The 15,788-nt window shown below is 47.3% G+C and overlaps 1 protein-coding gene across 1 annotated transcript in view; it reads right to left on the reverse strand.

Annotated features, from left to right (window-relative positions):
* Positions 1–5,421, reverse strand: part of CAPN6 (calpain 6) — a 67,133-nt gene extending 61,712 nt beyond the window's left edge. Inside the window, exon 1 of the mRNA XM_063347258.1 lies at positions 5,267–5,421. The gene's annotated coding sequence lies outside the window, so the exon portion shown is untranslated. The remainder of the gene's footprint in view (positions 1–5,266) is intronic.
* Between the last annotated feature and the right edge of the window lie 10,367 nt (positions 5,422–15,788).

Here is a 15,788-nt window from a genome sequence, read left to right on the forward strand (position 1 = left end):
TTTCATTTTTACTTACAGTTAATACTCAGAGATGTTTTTTCCCCTGTTGGAGCCAGCAAGAGTACAGCTAAATCACATTCGACATAGTGGCAAATACCAGCTCCTGGCGTTATTAGCAGCCTTAAATTAAAGGGACATTCACTTGAAATCCAGTTCTTCACAAGGGCATTGAGATGAGCTTCAAGTATTATTTCCATCACCCAACAGTATTTCCTTACACTCACATTTTCCTGTCTTAAGTTTTCTCTTCCCCAGCTGTTACATAGAAGATCCACAACAAACAAGACTGACTGTTCAGACATGTCTGAGTTAAAATTACATCCTTGCTACCATTAAATTCATGCAATAAGCACACAAAAACTAACAGAAGAAGTCGTCTCTTCTCAGCCCATTTTTGTTACTCTGGGTAGCTAAGCGACACACAGTGTAAAAAGTCAGAGAGAAAAGTTATTGCAGCTGTAAAACCTACTGCAGCCCTCAGCAGCGAGCTAACTTGCATGCAAAAGCATCCCTCCCGCTCCCATCCCTGCAGGAGGGGCGCAGGGACAGCACAGAGCTGGGTTTGCCTTAACAAAAATCAGCGTTTTCAGTCCCAAAGGCAAACACTGCCAAGCAGCTGCAGTGAACCCTCTGTTCTAGATGAAACTCCTCTTCAGGGAAGAGAGTTGGCATGTTGTAACACATAAATTTTATTATGCATCTTACTTTTCTGTTCCAGTTGCAGGACTCAGGAATTTCCACGCACAGCACCAGGACTAAAAGGGCAAAGTGCATTTCTAGCCAGTATTTAAGGTCACAGTTGAACACAGCTTTGACCATGAAGCTGTTTCTTCCACTAAGCGGATCCTGAGGTGAAACCGCCCAAGCTCAGGCACACCCCAGCCTCAGGATCACATTCCTTCTGTTCCAGGATCCCCAGACTGGGAAAACCACGGAGGGATGCCAGAAAGGATACACACAGCATATGCCATGCTCTAGGGCAACATCCCGGTTTTAAGATTATTATCCATTTGCAGGTACCAAGCTTGTTTTTGTTTCATGCAAACAGTAGCCTTACCAATAGTAATAACAACCAACACCTGGTTCTCGGCTTTCTCTTTTGTAACTGCAGTTGGGCAACTATCTTGACGAGGCACAAACATCTCCCAATTCTAAACTCCGGTCTTTCAATGCTACTTTATCACCAAACCTTGAAGCCACTGTTTGGACTATGACAGCAAAACAAGGACTCAAGTATTTAACTGTTCGCAAACATAGTTTAGTATTTACACAAACATCTCTTTCTCCAAACTCATAGCTTGCTTCAGAGCTATCAAATCAGTGAGTGCTTCCAAAAAAGCAGCCCTGCAGCCAAGAGCTTTAAATTACTCTGAACTGGTTTTCTGTAAAACTAATTAAAGGCACTTCCAGGGCTCCAGCTGGAAAAGGTTATTGCCTTCTCTTCCTGCGCAGAATGATCGTAGGTCCTTACAAAGCAGTGACTTTGCAAATTTGTATTAAGAGTACAGGGGAATTTAAAGCAATTGAAAAGCTTTACTTCACATACATTGCGATTTTGTGATCTTGGCTGTTACGTGCATCAGAAGCATCACTGCCCGTAACACAGAGCATCGCTATCAGAGAAATTTACTCATTCAATTTCTTTAAACAGTTCAGCACTCTGACTGCACTGGGAGTCTTTATGCTGGATTGGGTATCCTCTCTTCTTCTGTGTAAGCCAGTATAAAAGTACAAGGTCAGCACTAAACCTGTATTGTGTGGATATGCAATTGCATTAGTAAGAGCATATTCAACTTGGATCAAATTGGCTGCACAGGATAATGTAATAGCACCCGGCCCAGTATTAATGACCGTGGTCCCAGGGCTTACCAGTTGTTTTGGATGGCAATGCTCTCTCACTGCTCAGATGAAATACCAAGTTTTATTGTGTGCTCTCGGCACACCACAACTGTGCAGCATTAGCCCTTCTTTCATCCAGCTTTTGGATTTTCAAGAAAATAAGGTTAATTTGGCTATTTTATGGCCTCTGTAACTCAGTACTTTAATAGCCATATAAAGGTTTCTCTGTCTAGCTCAGCTCAAGAATTGGCTAAGAGAAGGGGACACAAGCATTTGTCTTCACATAGAAGCAGGAAGGTGCCAACATTGTTCTGCTGTGCAGTTTTGCCACACTTAGCATTAAAATTAGAGAGGAAAATGCACAGATTTTTGTCTGAGAATGTCTGCCCATATCCTATCACTTCTGAGCAGAAATGTGGGGGAGACTAACCGGACACCAGGAACAGGACTGGCCACAACACATTTGCTTTCATGGACAACATCAAGGACTGGCAGAATCATCTGGCTACAAAACAAAGCTTTACCACAATAAAATTAATCACAACACTTGTACTGCAACATCACGGTGCTTAACCATATGTTTCTCTCAGGTCTCACTGGGACAGAGAGACTTTCTATAGCACTTTAGCTGGGAGTTTGTACTGCAAAGCCTGTGTCCAAGCCAAACGGCTCAGGAGGGGGGGTGTCAGTTAGGACCAAGCCTGCCATTCCCATAAATCTGTGAGCTGAGCAGGAGCTCTGCCAGGAGCCCTGCCTTGATTTTCACAGTTTGTTCTCTTTCCCACATCTCTTCCAGTTAGTTCCTGGTAAGTTAAAATGCAAACCCATTCTTAGCCTTCACGAAGGGAGTGCTGTAGTCAAGGCTCAAGCCTTGCAAACGCTCTGCAGCCCTTTGGGTGTGAGGTGCTGGCTAACTGCACGCTGCAGCCCCCCCATCCCACAGTAAGAAACACAGCTAGTCCAGCATTCAGGGCGTGAACCGATGGGGCTGGGGCTGGACAGGTGGAACAAACAGCAGCTGAGAAAAACCGCACTTACAGGTGATTATGCCCAAAGGGGAAGGCATCTGGCATCAGCAGAAGGAAGCTGAATTTGTAGGGCTGATGGTCAGGGGTGTGTGTAATCTTTTCAGCTTGAAAACAGTGAAATCAACACACATGTGTGCATGGGATTACTCAGCATCACAATACTGATTTCATGGTCAAAACCACTCAAAATCCTGGCAGAACACACTCAGAGAGGGTAAAGTCTTTACTCCCTTTCTCCCCCCCTTGCCTTTTCTGTGAGAGTTTATCCCAATGTAGTTGCCTGTGCAATAGCTTTTAACCATTTTCTCTCTCCCCTTGGGCAAAGGCAAAGATTTAAAAAGGAATGGAGTCAGCAGCAGACCAGACTTTTGCCTCCAACTGATCAGTTTCCAGATGAAACCTTCAATGGCTAAAATGCTAAAAGATCATTGCGAGCAGAGACAAAAGCCTTTCCTTCAATTCAACTGAATGCTGTAAGGACCAGGCTGCCAGGGATTGAGCTCAGACACACTTGCAGCTCCCCGTCCCCCGCCGTGCACCCCTGCTGCTAGAAGGGCTGCAGCTGGGTGCCAAGGTCAGTCTCCAGAGGGGAGCCCAGCAGCCTGACTGCTCACACCGAACAGAGAATTACTTCTCAGCAAGTGCTCTCAGGCAGAGGCTACTGCTGTCAAAAAGCAGCACATGCTGCCCCGCTGCCTGCAACCAGACTAAAGAAGTGGGGGATTTTGCCACTGTGTTTTGTGTGTGGCTCTCAGTCCTGCCCACATGTAACAAGCAAATTGCTGGAAGGCCCCTTGCACCAAGAACCCAAGGGGCTCAGCCAGAGGCGCAACTTGTTTGGCAGCCACGACTGGAAATGCCCGGTGCACCGAGCAGCTCTGTTGTACCAAGCGTGTACTAAGCTATGGCCACACACAGTCCACAAGCTATAGGCGTACGTGGCATTTAACAGTTTAGGCATTAAGCAGTAGCTCAAGTCAAGTTTTTTAGATTACATCCTAGCCTTAAGGCCCCAGTGTTTTGCCTCTGTTCCCACTGCAGATGCTCAAGTCCTTTGCTAGATCTCAGCCAGCATTTTGAAATTCAAAACTCTCTGTGCATCCGGACTCTGAGGGTCTCTGACTCCTGGAGCAGCCAGGGTGACGGTACAAGGATGAATATACAACACTACAGATCAAGATGTGCACATTTGCCTGCAGCTGAAATGCAAGATGAAAATGCTTTTTTTAACAACCGTGCACAAGCTTTGTGAGCACGTGCTACCTTTTCAACAGGACTCAGGATGGCCATTTCTGTTTCAGAACAGCAATTGGCACTTGATCATTTTATGCTGCCACTTTGTTTCTCTAGGAAAAAGAATCCTGTTTTGGGCTGCGTATATTGCATGGGATCCAATCCTAGTACAGCTTGATCCTCTAGCTGAACTAATACAATGTCTCTCTTTTCAGGGAAGACACAAAGTGGCTAGGAGACACATTTTTGAGGATATGCAGGCAGACAGGATTTTCCAAGGTGCACAGGTAACTGCATACTTCAAAAAACTTGACCTTCAGTGGCTTCCACTATAGCCTCAAGACCAGAACAATTTGCAGCTAACTACAGAGAGGTACAATTCCAGTTTTGAATTTAAAAAAAGTAATTTGGTATGGTAGATGCAAATTGTTACAATTAACATTAATCCAAGTCAAGAGATCAATAACAAGCTCTAAAGAAAATCCTAACAGCAATTGTCGGTTGATTTGTTCAAGCTAAGCTTTTGTGCTGAAACCACAGGAACCAGCTTTCTTCAGAATTACAGTATCTCTCCATTCTGCCTTTTCATAAAAGTTAGTTTAAAAAAAGACCATGATTGCAAATTAATGGGTAACTCTCTATCAGGCCACTCCATTATTTTATGTATCCACTTATCTTTTATTTTAGACACAGTAGAAAAAAAAAAAAAAATCTCCTTCACAAGAACAACAAAAAAATACCCACTTGAATTTCACAATGAAAGAATCCACAGAGAGAACCGACAGTATTTTCGAAGATCAGAGACAGTATGGAGAATGGAATTATATGAGCACTGAGATCAAATCACACTTTATCAGTCTGGCCCCTTTATTTGGTATAACTCTTAATGACGCCTGTAGAGAGAAGGCTAGCATTAGACTAGTTATCCTAGAAGAAATGAGAGCAACCATGCTTTTGCAATAAATCACAATAAGCGTGTGGCTCAGAGTTAGCACAGAGTCAACATGTGACTTTCTGAAAGAAATGTACATTACTGCAGGAGGCAAAGGCATTTTCTCACTGTGCTGGCTGAAGTGCTCAGTACTAGTAATACAGAGAGTTTTCATCCTGGTGATAAAGGTGCAAATCAAGTAAATACCAGTTTACAGGCTGCCCTTGGCACTTACCTGGCTGAGGTCTGTCCCTGCTCTGAGGCACATCAAACTCCAGAATGACTCCTGCAAACAAAGATCCCCTCGGCTCCTCAACCTGGAACTCTTTGGACTGTACCAAGATCACATCACCAGGGGGGTGTGCTTCGGGATGACCCTTCCAGTGGTGAGTCTCGGGGACACCGGGAAGCCTTCCCAGCTGACCCAAAACGCAGAGCCTTGCTTACTCCCGCTAAACCGTTTGTCAGCTGCAATTGTGGCTGTAACTGTGAATGAACTTTTAAAGAAGGAGATGAGGCGAGGCTGTTTGGCAAGAGTTTCAGGCATTTTTTTTGCATGGAAAACAGGGCAGATTAATGTGCACCATGAAAAAAAATGATATTCCATATTAGGCTGCATGCTGTTCCTCACTTGAATAAAGCCAGTGTCCATGCCTCTGCCTCAGTGTGCCCCTTCCAATACGGTCCATCTAGGCCATGGAGAAGAGTTGCCCAGGGCTTCTGTGGGACTCACAGATGGATGGGGTTCTACAGACCAGGAGATGCAGCAAAACCCAACGGGTGGCTTCATGCCCTTGACTCTGAGCACTGCAGTGAGCCTGTCAGAGCCTCAGGGATGTCTCTCGCACACTGCTGGGTACTTTCTCCTGGCTTGACTGTTCACGGTCTAGAACTGCCTGATTTTGCTGTTCTCATTTCACTTGTGGAGGGCTAAACAATCTGAATGATGAAAAAGCCCCACCTGGGAGAGACACAGAAGAGAGTCCAGAGGTCCTCAAGGAGGCTGAGCTGCTCCTGGGCTCTGCACCACTGCGAACCAGCTCTCTCGATCTCTGATCCATCACAAGCCTGCCCATCCTCACTCAAGCACTCATCCCACGTTGCTCTTCTCCCAGTGCTAGTAAAGGAAGATATGTTGCTTCATGGGGGTAATGATATAATTTGGAACTCATAAAATAATACATTTCTGTGTGCTGTGGCAAAATAAAAAATAGGACAAAAATAAATTCTCATTAAGAAATGGGTTTGGTGAAACAAACTTCTCTCCGTACTCTGCTCAGACCCAATTTCATTTTAGGTAAATCCTAAACACTTGGATTAATTTGACATGAAATTGTTCTTATTTGAGGATTATAACACCTTTATTTTACTCTTATGTGGCTTTTATTTATATTTTAGTAAATGTAGTCCAATTCTTGAACAAGGACCCTTTCAAAATACATTACAAAATTTCATTTGTACCAGGAGTTTTAAATCTTCTCCCCAATTTGCCTCCTCCATTTAGCCCTCCTTATTTTAGCATAACTCGTCTAAATGTACAAATAGGTCCATTCCTTCTCCCAAACCTTGCTATTCAGCAAATCTCCTATTTGCCTAAAGGAGCTTGGATCTCAGGGGATGAGTTGCATCCAGAAAACACTCTGAAGACAAAGTGTTAAATAGTATCATAAATTTCTGTACTGCAAGGTTCGCTGCAGGAATGTTTGCTCTCCTACAAAGCACTTACCCGACTTCCTTTTGAAGGCATGCTGAAATTTGGACAGAAAGTCCCTGGAAACTGCCACTACAGCTTTAGCATTTAATGAGTAAAAAAGCCCTACATACTAAAGCCATGTGTTTTCAATTCATGATTGAGTAAGTAGACCAGAGTTTAAGTCATAATAAAAAGCTGACGTCTGCCTATATATACCACGCGTACTGTGATTCATTTGCGCACTTGAGGGAAGAACATGAAAAATTCCATACAAGTAAAACAAAATTCTACTTTTTGCGAGCTGATAATAAATATTGACAGCTTATATAAACATGTTCTCACAGTAGCTGCCTTTGATCCAATATGGAACAAAAGCATGAGAACTTTTTCATATGAGTGTTAAATCTGGTGGCATAATCCAAGAACTGTATGCAATTTGTCAGGGCTGAGGAGTTGCTCTTGCTGGAAGTCTTGTCAGAAACAGGGACTTCTTCTGACAGGCAGCAAGATGAGCCACACAGGCAGCAACCAAGAGCAATCAGACAGATTTGGTCTCACTGCAGAACCATGGCCAAAAAAAAGCTCATAATTCAGTGGGGTTACACCAAAGCATTCAAAGAGACATGCTCACATATACTGCTGTGGTCTGGAAAGAGATTTCACTTATTGCAGACAGTTTAACCTTCCCACATAGTACCTGAAATCCTTGGATGTTCCCAGCAGCCGTTAGCCTCCCTGTTGAAGATGTCCTGAGTGTCACCACTACGCACTCCTCTAGGCTGGTTTGCATTGATGACTGTGTTGCATCTCCAGGTGTCCCTGGTTTCCCCATTGCTGACTTGCACAGCCTGCTAATACCCCCTGGAGCAGTGACCCACCACACTCCTCTGCTCTAGGCTTGCTGCTTTCCAAGCCTGACTCATGCTTGCACCGTCAGCAGGAAAACAAGAGCCCAGAGCTGGCCCTTTGTGTAAAGACACATCACAGCACAAGTAAACAACAGAACTTGCTCCTTCACAAGGCAGTGGTTCCCACACATCTGTACATTCAGCACGCAGCTCTGCCCCCATACTCAGAACCCATCCGTACCTCCATAAATACATGCCCTCCCCTACAAGGGGACACCTTGCTATCTGCACAACCCTGCATCCACAAGCAAATCCAACACCCCTAAGTCCTGGAGTCCAGGCACAGGAACCACTGCTCACCCCTTTGCAGCACCCCGGCCTTCCCAGGGCAGCCCAGCCCAGGCTGCAGCACATGGCCTAATCAGTGCTTCTCCAGCTCTGCCTAATGCAGAATTACTCACAGCTGCAGAGAGGACATCATAGCAGTTTATTACATGGCTGCTAGAGACTACAAGGGGCTGTGTTGACCCAGGCAGTGTCCTCTGGCTCTGCCTTATGGTGGGGCCATCAGCAGAAGGTTTGACAGCAGGATACGCATAAAGGCTATGGGCTTACCAAGGCAACGGACAGCACTTCTGAACAGTTATTGAAGTGGTTAAGATGTGTCCCAAGCAAGGATGCTAGTGGCATTAACTGATGCCTTAGTGGCATTAATTGTGGCTACTAGAATAAATGAGTTGTAGTGACCAGACAAGAAGCTGTTCCTTTGGGAGCAACACGACCCTTCATTCCAAGCAGTAAATGTACATCTTCCATTTGCATCTTGTTCAGCTCTGCTGGGGCTGCCATATCTCTGAGGTCTGAACAAGGCAAACACTAGCAAGATCATAACAAGCCTGAACAGTGCCCAAGGCTGGTGGTAGCAGCAGAATTTGAACAGGCTGTGGTCCAAAGCAACCCTATTTTATTCATTCAGTATCTGCAGCATTGTACTATCTAGAACCAAGCACGGTTCCTCTCTTCCCACACAACCTTGATCTAGGACAGTTACTTTTACAGAAACACTCTCTTAATGAAGAATGATGCAATAGCAAGGTCTTCTTCATGCCAAATGACTTTTTGGTTTCACAGTTCAGTCCAATAGCTCTTCTCATGCCTGTCAGAAGAACTATTACTGCAAGGTGTCTAGGTGGCTTTGCCCCACCCACGACTATTTGGGACACAGAAGCCTGCAACCTGCCCATCACCTCGCAAACGCACTCCACTGTCAGGTTCTCGTATCCCACCAGAGCTACATTCATCTATTATTCACTTCATTTCATGGGGCAATTTGTTAATAAAACATTAGGTGGTTTCCAGCAGAGATTCAACTTAAATCCTACATGTTTACTCTACTCTTTCTAATTTAAGCAGTTTTGTACAGAGAAGAGCCCAAGAGGCAGAATCTGAAAACTAACCAAGATTCACAAAAAACTTTCCGAGCTGTGCATCCAGCCGAGGTCCGAGTCTGCTCAATAACAGCATTTTGAATCTGGATCACTCATCCCTTCATCTTGGGATTTTGAGAATAGCTACTTGCATACATTTTTCCATAGCATAAATGACTGGAGTCGCTGGCAGTGAACCCTCAGCACAGCACTGAGTAAAAGGAAGACAACCCCTAAACTAGAGGGCACAGAAGGGGCCATGCTTTGCCCCTGGCTACGTCTGTCAGAGAAGCTTTTTCCCTACTGAGCCTACAAGGCAGGATTTATCCACCAAATACCTTAACCACAATCATAAGAAAAATTTCTAAACCTTGAGAAACACTTGAAGCGGGCTTTTGGAGTTATTTTTCAGGCAGGCTGGTTTTGGGGGTAAAAGACTGAAGAGGAGCAGAGGAACACGGCTCTGGAGCAAGACACGGCCTGAGGGAATGGCGCCACGACTTCCCTGCACAGACACAAACCTGGCTTTCCTACGAGCCCTTCAGAGCCCAGCTCTCCCCAGGCCTGAGCAACAGAACAGTGCCAAAACCCAGCTCACTGACGGAGCGCCACGGCTGCACCCTGCGGCTGCTGGCAAGACCCTGAAGAGCAGCCCGGCCCATTGTATGCACCCACACCAGCATGTCTCTGAGGGAAAGGCCTCTCCTGCCGAGGCGAGGGCCTGTGGCAAGTGCTGGGCGCCCTGACTGGGTGCAGCACCACGAAAGGGTGCGCTGAGGCGGCTTCTGCAGGCGGCTGGCTGGGGAGGGCATCCCACACCCTCCCTGGGCAGCTGTGTGTAAACCAAGCACATGGCTTGCTGCTTCATCACCTCCCTGCCACCCGAGAGCGCTCCGCACCGGGCCTGTGAGAGGAGTCCCTTCCATAGCCGGTCCCAGCCCCTGAACCCGTTCTGCCGAGGGCGGCCCAGCAGCCGTCCAAGTTCTCGGGAAGAGCCCCGCGGCCCGGAAAGGGCGACCGAACCCCCGGGGACCCGGCCCCACCCCGGCGCGGGGCTCCGCCGCCGCCCGCTGCCTCACGGGCCGGGGCCCTGAGCCGGGCGGCGCCGACAGAGGCCACTAGGTGGCGGCCTCGCCCAACGGTGCGCGAGCGGCCGCTGGCGCAAGGAGAGGCAGCTCCGCCCCGCCTCGCCCCGGGCGCCGCCCGCCGCCATCTTGGTGGTGCCGGCGGCGGGAGCTGTTGGGGCGGTGTGCGGGACTGCGGGCACGGGGGTTATAGAGTCACAGGGTGGTTTGGGTTGGAAGGGACCTTAAAGATCATCCAGTTCCAACCCCCCTGCCCTGGGCAGGGACACCTCCCACCAGACCAGGTTGCTCAAAGCCCCATCCAGCCTGGCCTTGAACACCTCCAGGGATGGGGCAGCCACAGCTTCTCTGGGCAACCTGGGCCAGCGTCTCACCACCCTCACAGTAAAGAATTTCTTCCTGATATCTAATCTAAAGCTCTGCTCTTTCAGTTTAAAACTGTTAACGCCTCATCGCTCCCCTCCCTGATCAAGAGTCCCTCCCCATCTGTCCTGTAGGCGCCTTTATGTAGTGGAAGGCCACTGTAAGGCCGCCTTGGAGCCTTCTCCAGGCTGAACAACCCCAACTCTCTCAGCCTGTCCTCACAGCAGAGGTGCTCCAGCCCCTGGATCATCTTTGTGGCCTCCTCTGGACTCACTCCAACAGGTCCATGTCCTCACACTGAGGGCCGCAGAGCTGGACGCAGTACTCCAGGTGGGGTCTCACCAGAGCAGAGGGGCAGAATCACTTCCCTTGCCCCGCTGGCCACGCTTCTTTTGATGCAGCCCAGGATATGGTTGGATCTCTAGGCTGCAAGCGCACATTGCTGGGTCATGTTGAGCTTCTCATCAACCAATACCCCCAAGTCCTTCTCTTCAGGGCTGCCCTCGATCCGTTCTCTGCCCAGCCTGTATTTGTGCTTGGGATTGCCCTGACCCACGTGCAGGACCTTGCACTTGGCCTGGCTGAACTTCCTGGATTCGCCTCTTTTGCATGGCTGTGCTGCGGGCAGTGCCTGTCGCCTGCCTTGTGAAGGGCCAGGAGAGCCGCCATCATGTGGCCCTTGAGTTCACCTCAGCCGGGGGGTCTGGGGTGTGTGGGCATCTTCTGGGTGAGCAGGCCGTGCCCAGCAGTGTTTCGAGAGGAAAGCGGCACTAGAGGAAGAGGCTGGGGCCACTTCCACAGCCAACTGTGGCCTTGGGCAAGTCATCTTGCCTGCCTGCGGTCCCATGGACGAGGCAGGTTTTTCCCCGTGAGTGCCATGGCAGATGTTCTCCGTGGGGTTGCGGAGCTCACGTTGGCAGCCCCTGCAGAAAGGCAGTGAGACAGATGTTTTTAGAGGCACATAGGAAACATGATATGCTGCCATTTACCATTTGTGTAGGCAGACGTCAATCATGCTGAAAAACACACATGAAGAGAAAATTCCCTGAGGAGCTTACAGAAGACAGGAGTTCCCTTCTCTTTGAATTGCCATTTGTATTCTGAGTGTTGTGTAAACATTAAATATTTAAAACATTGCCTGTAGCACTCTTGCTTCTCGGTGGGATTTGGATAAAGCCATTCCTGTCTCGGGGTCATGAGAAAAGCTCTCAGGCTGAACTGTTTTCCCTTCTCCATCTGAGCAGCTGAGACCTCTAGGAGCTGTGCCCCTCTGGAACAGGCTTAAATCAAAGCCTCGTTTAACATTAGGAGAAGTTGGAAGGGGATTCGGTCACGTTTGCGCTGTCATTCATGGTCTGTGGGATGCTGCTGCTGCAGGAATGCTGTCGAGCCTCTCCTGAGCCTGTGATGCAGCGCTGTGCTCCCGGGCACCTGAAATCCAAATAAATTCTCAGCCCACTTTGGGCATCTGCCCTGTGTCTTGGCTGTGGCCCTAGGTGACCCCCCAGGTCAAACTGAAACCTGTGGCCACATCAGGAATTGAAACCAGCTCTCCTGAGTTGTAGCCTACTGGTCTAATTACTCTTTTCCTAGCACTATTGCCTGACATTTTTCAAAGTCACAGCTGATCTACTTTTCTGACCAGCAGCAGAGTATCTTGAGTCATTTTGATTTAAAGATTTAAGGATATTAAGGACAGGCTTGTTTTTCTGTATCTAAATCTGTGTCAAGGGAATAGAAAGGTGGGGTTTTTTTATATTTTGCTTTAATGGAATAAGCCATGAGGGGGATGCTGTACTTCCCCGTGTGTGCCGGGGAGCCTGTCCCGCAGTACTTTGTCATGAGACACTAGCATAAGGAAGTTGTCCTTTAAAAGGAGCTGCGAGGAGGGCATGGGAGGACACGTTTGCCCTTATTCTCAAATTCTCCGGCATGTAACTGCACTGCCTCCCCTTTCAGTTCCCCTCCCACCCAAAGGACAACCTATTCATTTGCAGAACTACAAAAGCTTGGCCTCATCTCACTGCATTTGGCTCATCTGCCCGCTGCATGTGCACAGTAGTACATGGGTGGGCGACCTCATTTGAGAGTTGATTTCATTATAGATCAAGTGTGTTCCTCCCTTCATGTATCTCATAGTTATCTTCTTCCCTGATGGGGACTTCTTAATTAAAGCATGAACAATTTGTGACAGACCAGCATCTTCCAAAGATTTTCTTGCCTGAGCACACAAATGTATTGTTCTCCAAAGGCCAGGCTGGTAATTTGTTAATTTACAATCAAGGTTTTATTGCTGCATCCTGGTGTAGATGCTGGTCACCTTTCTGGGCAGTATAGTACGAATCATAACTTAGAGGCTGATTATAGATCTAGCTGTGTATCTTCAGTGGAAATTTTTCTGGTTATTACAGCCAGGCAGTGGTACTGTGCTAATACAAGCTTAGGTTGGCTTTGCTGCCTTATTTTCAGCAAAGCTGGGGCCATACATGTCAGAGAATGGCATCTTTGTCCCCCTCCTGTCCCCAAAAAGAGCAATTAAGTTCCCTTGTTCCACCAGCAATTGAAAACTCGAGGTCATATTGCCTGTGGGAAGAAGGTCATTCTGGTTGGTCCCGTGCTCTTTGCCAAGAGCCTGGGCAGTCTTGCAGTGATCCTTCCCTGTGTCCCACAGGCACCGAGGTCACATCAGTGCGGTGCTGCAGCCACCAGCTCTGCAAGGGAGCCGTGCTGCCTTCAGGGCCCAAGCTAGTGCCGCGCAGCTCATGTCTCTGCACCGTGTCCCACTGGATGATGTATGCAGGCTCTTCATCACATCTCCCATGTCCAGATTTTCATAAGCTTTTAAAGCAGCTAAAGATGCAGGTCAGCCTAATGGGACTGATAAAGCACTGACATAATTAAAGTGGTGCCGCTGGGGTGTTTAGATCACTAATGTGTTTTCGCAGCTCTCCGGAGGATCTCCCCATGGTTATGAATGCTGGTATCCATTTGGACATCGCTGCTTTAGAAGGTTGACAAACACTGACTGATGTGTTGTCTGGAGAGCAGCAAGCAGCCAGCCTGCAGTGACAGCCTCTGAGAGAAACTTTTTAAATCGCAAGATTTTATGAAAGGGTGCATCTGAGAAAATGATCAAATGCATGATTTGTTGCCTTAGGCTTAGGAAGACCAAGATCGGAACACAGATGCTGGACATCACTTCCAGTGATCTAAAATCCTCCTCAGTCTCCACGTACCATTAAAAGCAGTAAACCTGCTGGGAAGCCTCAGTGCTGTGAGTGGCAGCCTGTGTCACCGAACTGACGTGTTGCCAGGGACCTTCGGAAATAACCTTTTTCTTCTCAGCTCTGGTTGCCTTCCTGGCTGTCACTCTCTCACGGTGACTAGAAGAATAGAGGTTTAACCAGCTTAATGGCACTTCCCATGACTGTATGTGGGTGCTAAAAGCGCACTCTGAACATTTAAATTAGAGGATGACACACGCATTGTGACGGGAGTGCAGTTGTCAGAAGAAACAACTCAAATCTTTTCCAAACAGCTGTTCGACTGCCAACACTTGTTTGGGTGCACCAACTGTGGGAAGACCTGTGCTTAAAATAAATGGGTTTCCAGCACGAGCAAGCAGTGGATTTTACTTATTTAGCATTGTTTACTGGCTTTCACATTTACCACCACCTTGCGTGACACTGGTGACCTGGCTGGTGGGCTCTGTCCTGAGCAAAGCAGGAGGGAGAAGGTGCTTCTTCCCAATGACAAACCACTCCAGTAAAACCCAGAGGTAGCTGGTGGCCTACATGCTGGAGTTTGGGCAGGAGCGGGGAGGGATGTCACCACTGGGCTGGCACTGTGACTCCTTCAGTGAGGGGTGCTTCCCTGAAGGCTTTGCAGGCTCCGATTGTCCCGCTGCATTCAGGCTGTGAGCACGACACTGTAATTGTGTTCCTGATTGCTGCTTGTACCATACAAAGATTGACGTATTTTGCAAGATCTTTCCTGCTCTTCACCCCCAGACACATCAGCGGAGTTTGGGGCACCCAGTGCCTCATTACCCTACAGCATAACCCCAGAAAAGCATTATAAATTGAACCCAAATGTTTGCATCATTTAATACATGCAGATTAGGGAGAAGCAGAGTCACAGTCGTCGTGAAGTTGTGAAGTGGAACATTTCTGGGATCTCAGGGCAAACAGATTTATGTAAAACATTGACAGTAATTTTAAAATTTGTTAGACCTACTTGTGAATAAACAACACAGATTAACAATGAACAATTGTTGTTATTTTCAGTGGCAAAGACATGTATATGGTAATTGAAGCCATACTCCATAAAGCATGACTCCTGCTCCCTTGCACACACACGAACAGTTGATAATTTTGTAGAGACTTAACACAAGGAGTCAGTTGTTTGATGCACCATACGGAGCCCAGAGGAGTATTACTCATATTAACGAGATTGCAAATACAGGGCTGAGTGCCTACAATTTCAAGTTATCGGAGTTCTCATTTACTTTAAGGGCTGTAAAATTAAACCTTTTTGATTTGGTGCCTTATTAAAAAAAACCCAAGCAGCTATACTATGACTCTTTTTCTGGTTGACATCTGGACAGTCACATCTGTTAGCAGATGTGCAGGGCCTGCACTATGGTAAAGGTGATACTTGCACGGAAAAATATACCTTTGAAGTGTAGGTGCATTTGAGAGAGGCTGTGGGGGTGGGGGAGCAGATGGCTGCAATGGAGGACAAGGGACAGAGCTCAGACTGTAGGAGAAACTGTGTAAATGATCTAGATTTGTCGACTTTTGAAGGTGTTTTGTTTACAGAAAAGATAAGATTAAGCATCACCACATAAACTGTGAGTTGATGTTCCAACCATGTTCAGCATTTCACAGAGCTAAGGTGACAGAGCCCAGTGAATGTCCTATTACACGTGGATCTGGCTGCCGTATTTTGGGCTGCAATTCAAAGCCAGCAACCCCAGAAAACTTGGATCATTTGCAGCTGACAAGCCTGTCAGGCAAAAAGTGTTTTCTTTGACTGGAACCAGATTGTACAGGGAGCAAGGGCTGAGCATCAAGTAATGGTGATTGGGTCAAGGGACCAGGCAAAGGTTTTCCAACCAGGTCCAAACATTTATTTCAGTCCAGACAACTGACACTGCATAGGGCCAGAACACTTGAACCTAGATCTTTTGGAAACGAACATTGTTTTACTGCTCTGACGAAACAACATATTTAAGGACACCTGATGTGCATTTCTGTATAGATCTGGGCTGATGTAGCGGGAAGGCTGGACTTCGGAAACTTAATTTTCCTCTCATTTACATGACTGTAAATCTGGAGTA

This window comes from Chroicocephalus ridibundus, chromosome 9 (assembly GCF_963924245.1).
Source record: "Chroicocephalus ridibundus chromosome 9, bChrRid1.1, whole genome shotgun sequence".
NCBI classification, from domain to species: domain Eukaryota; kingdom Metazoa; phylum Chordata; class Aves; order Charadriiformes; family Laridae; genus Chroicocephalus; species Chroicocephalus ridibundus.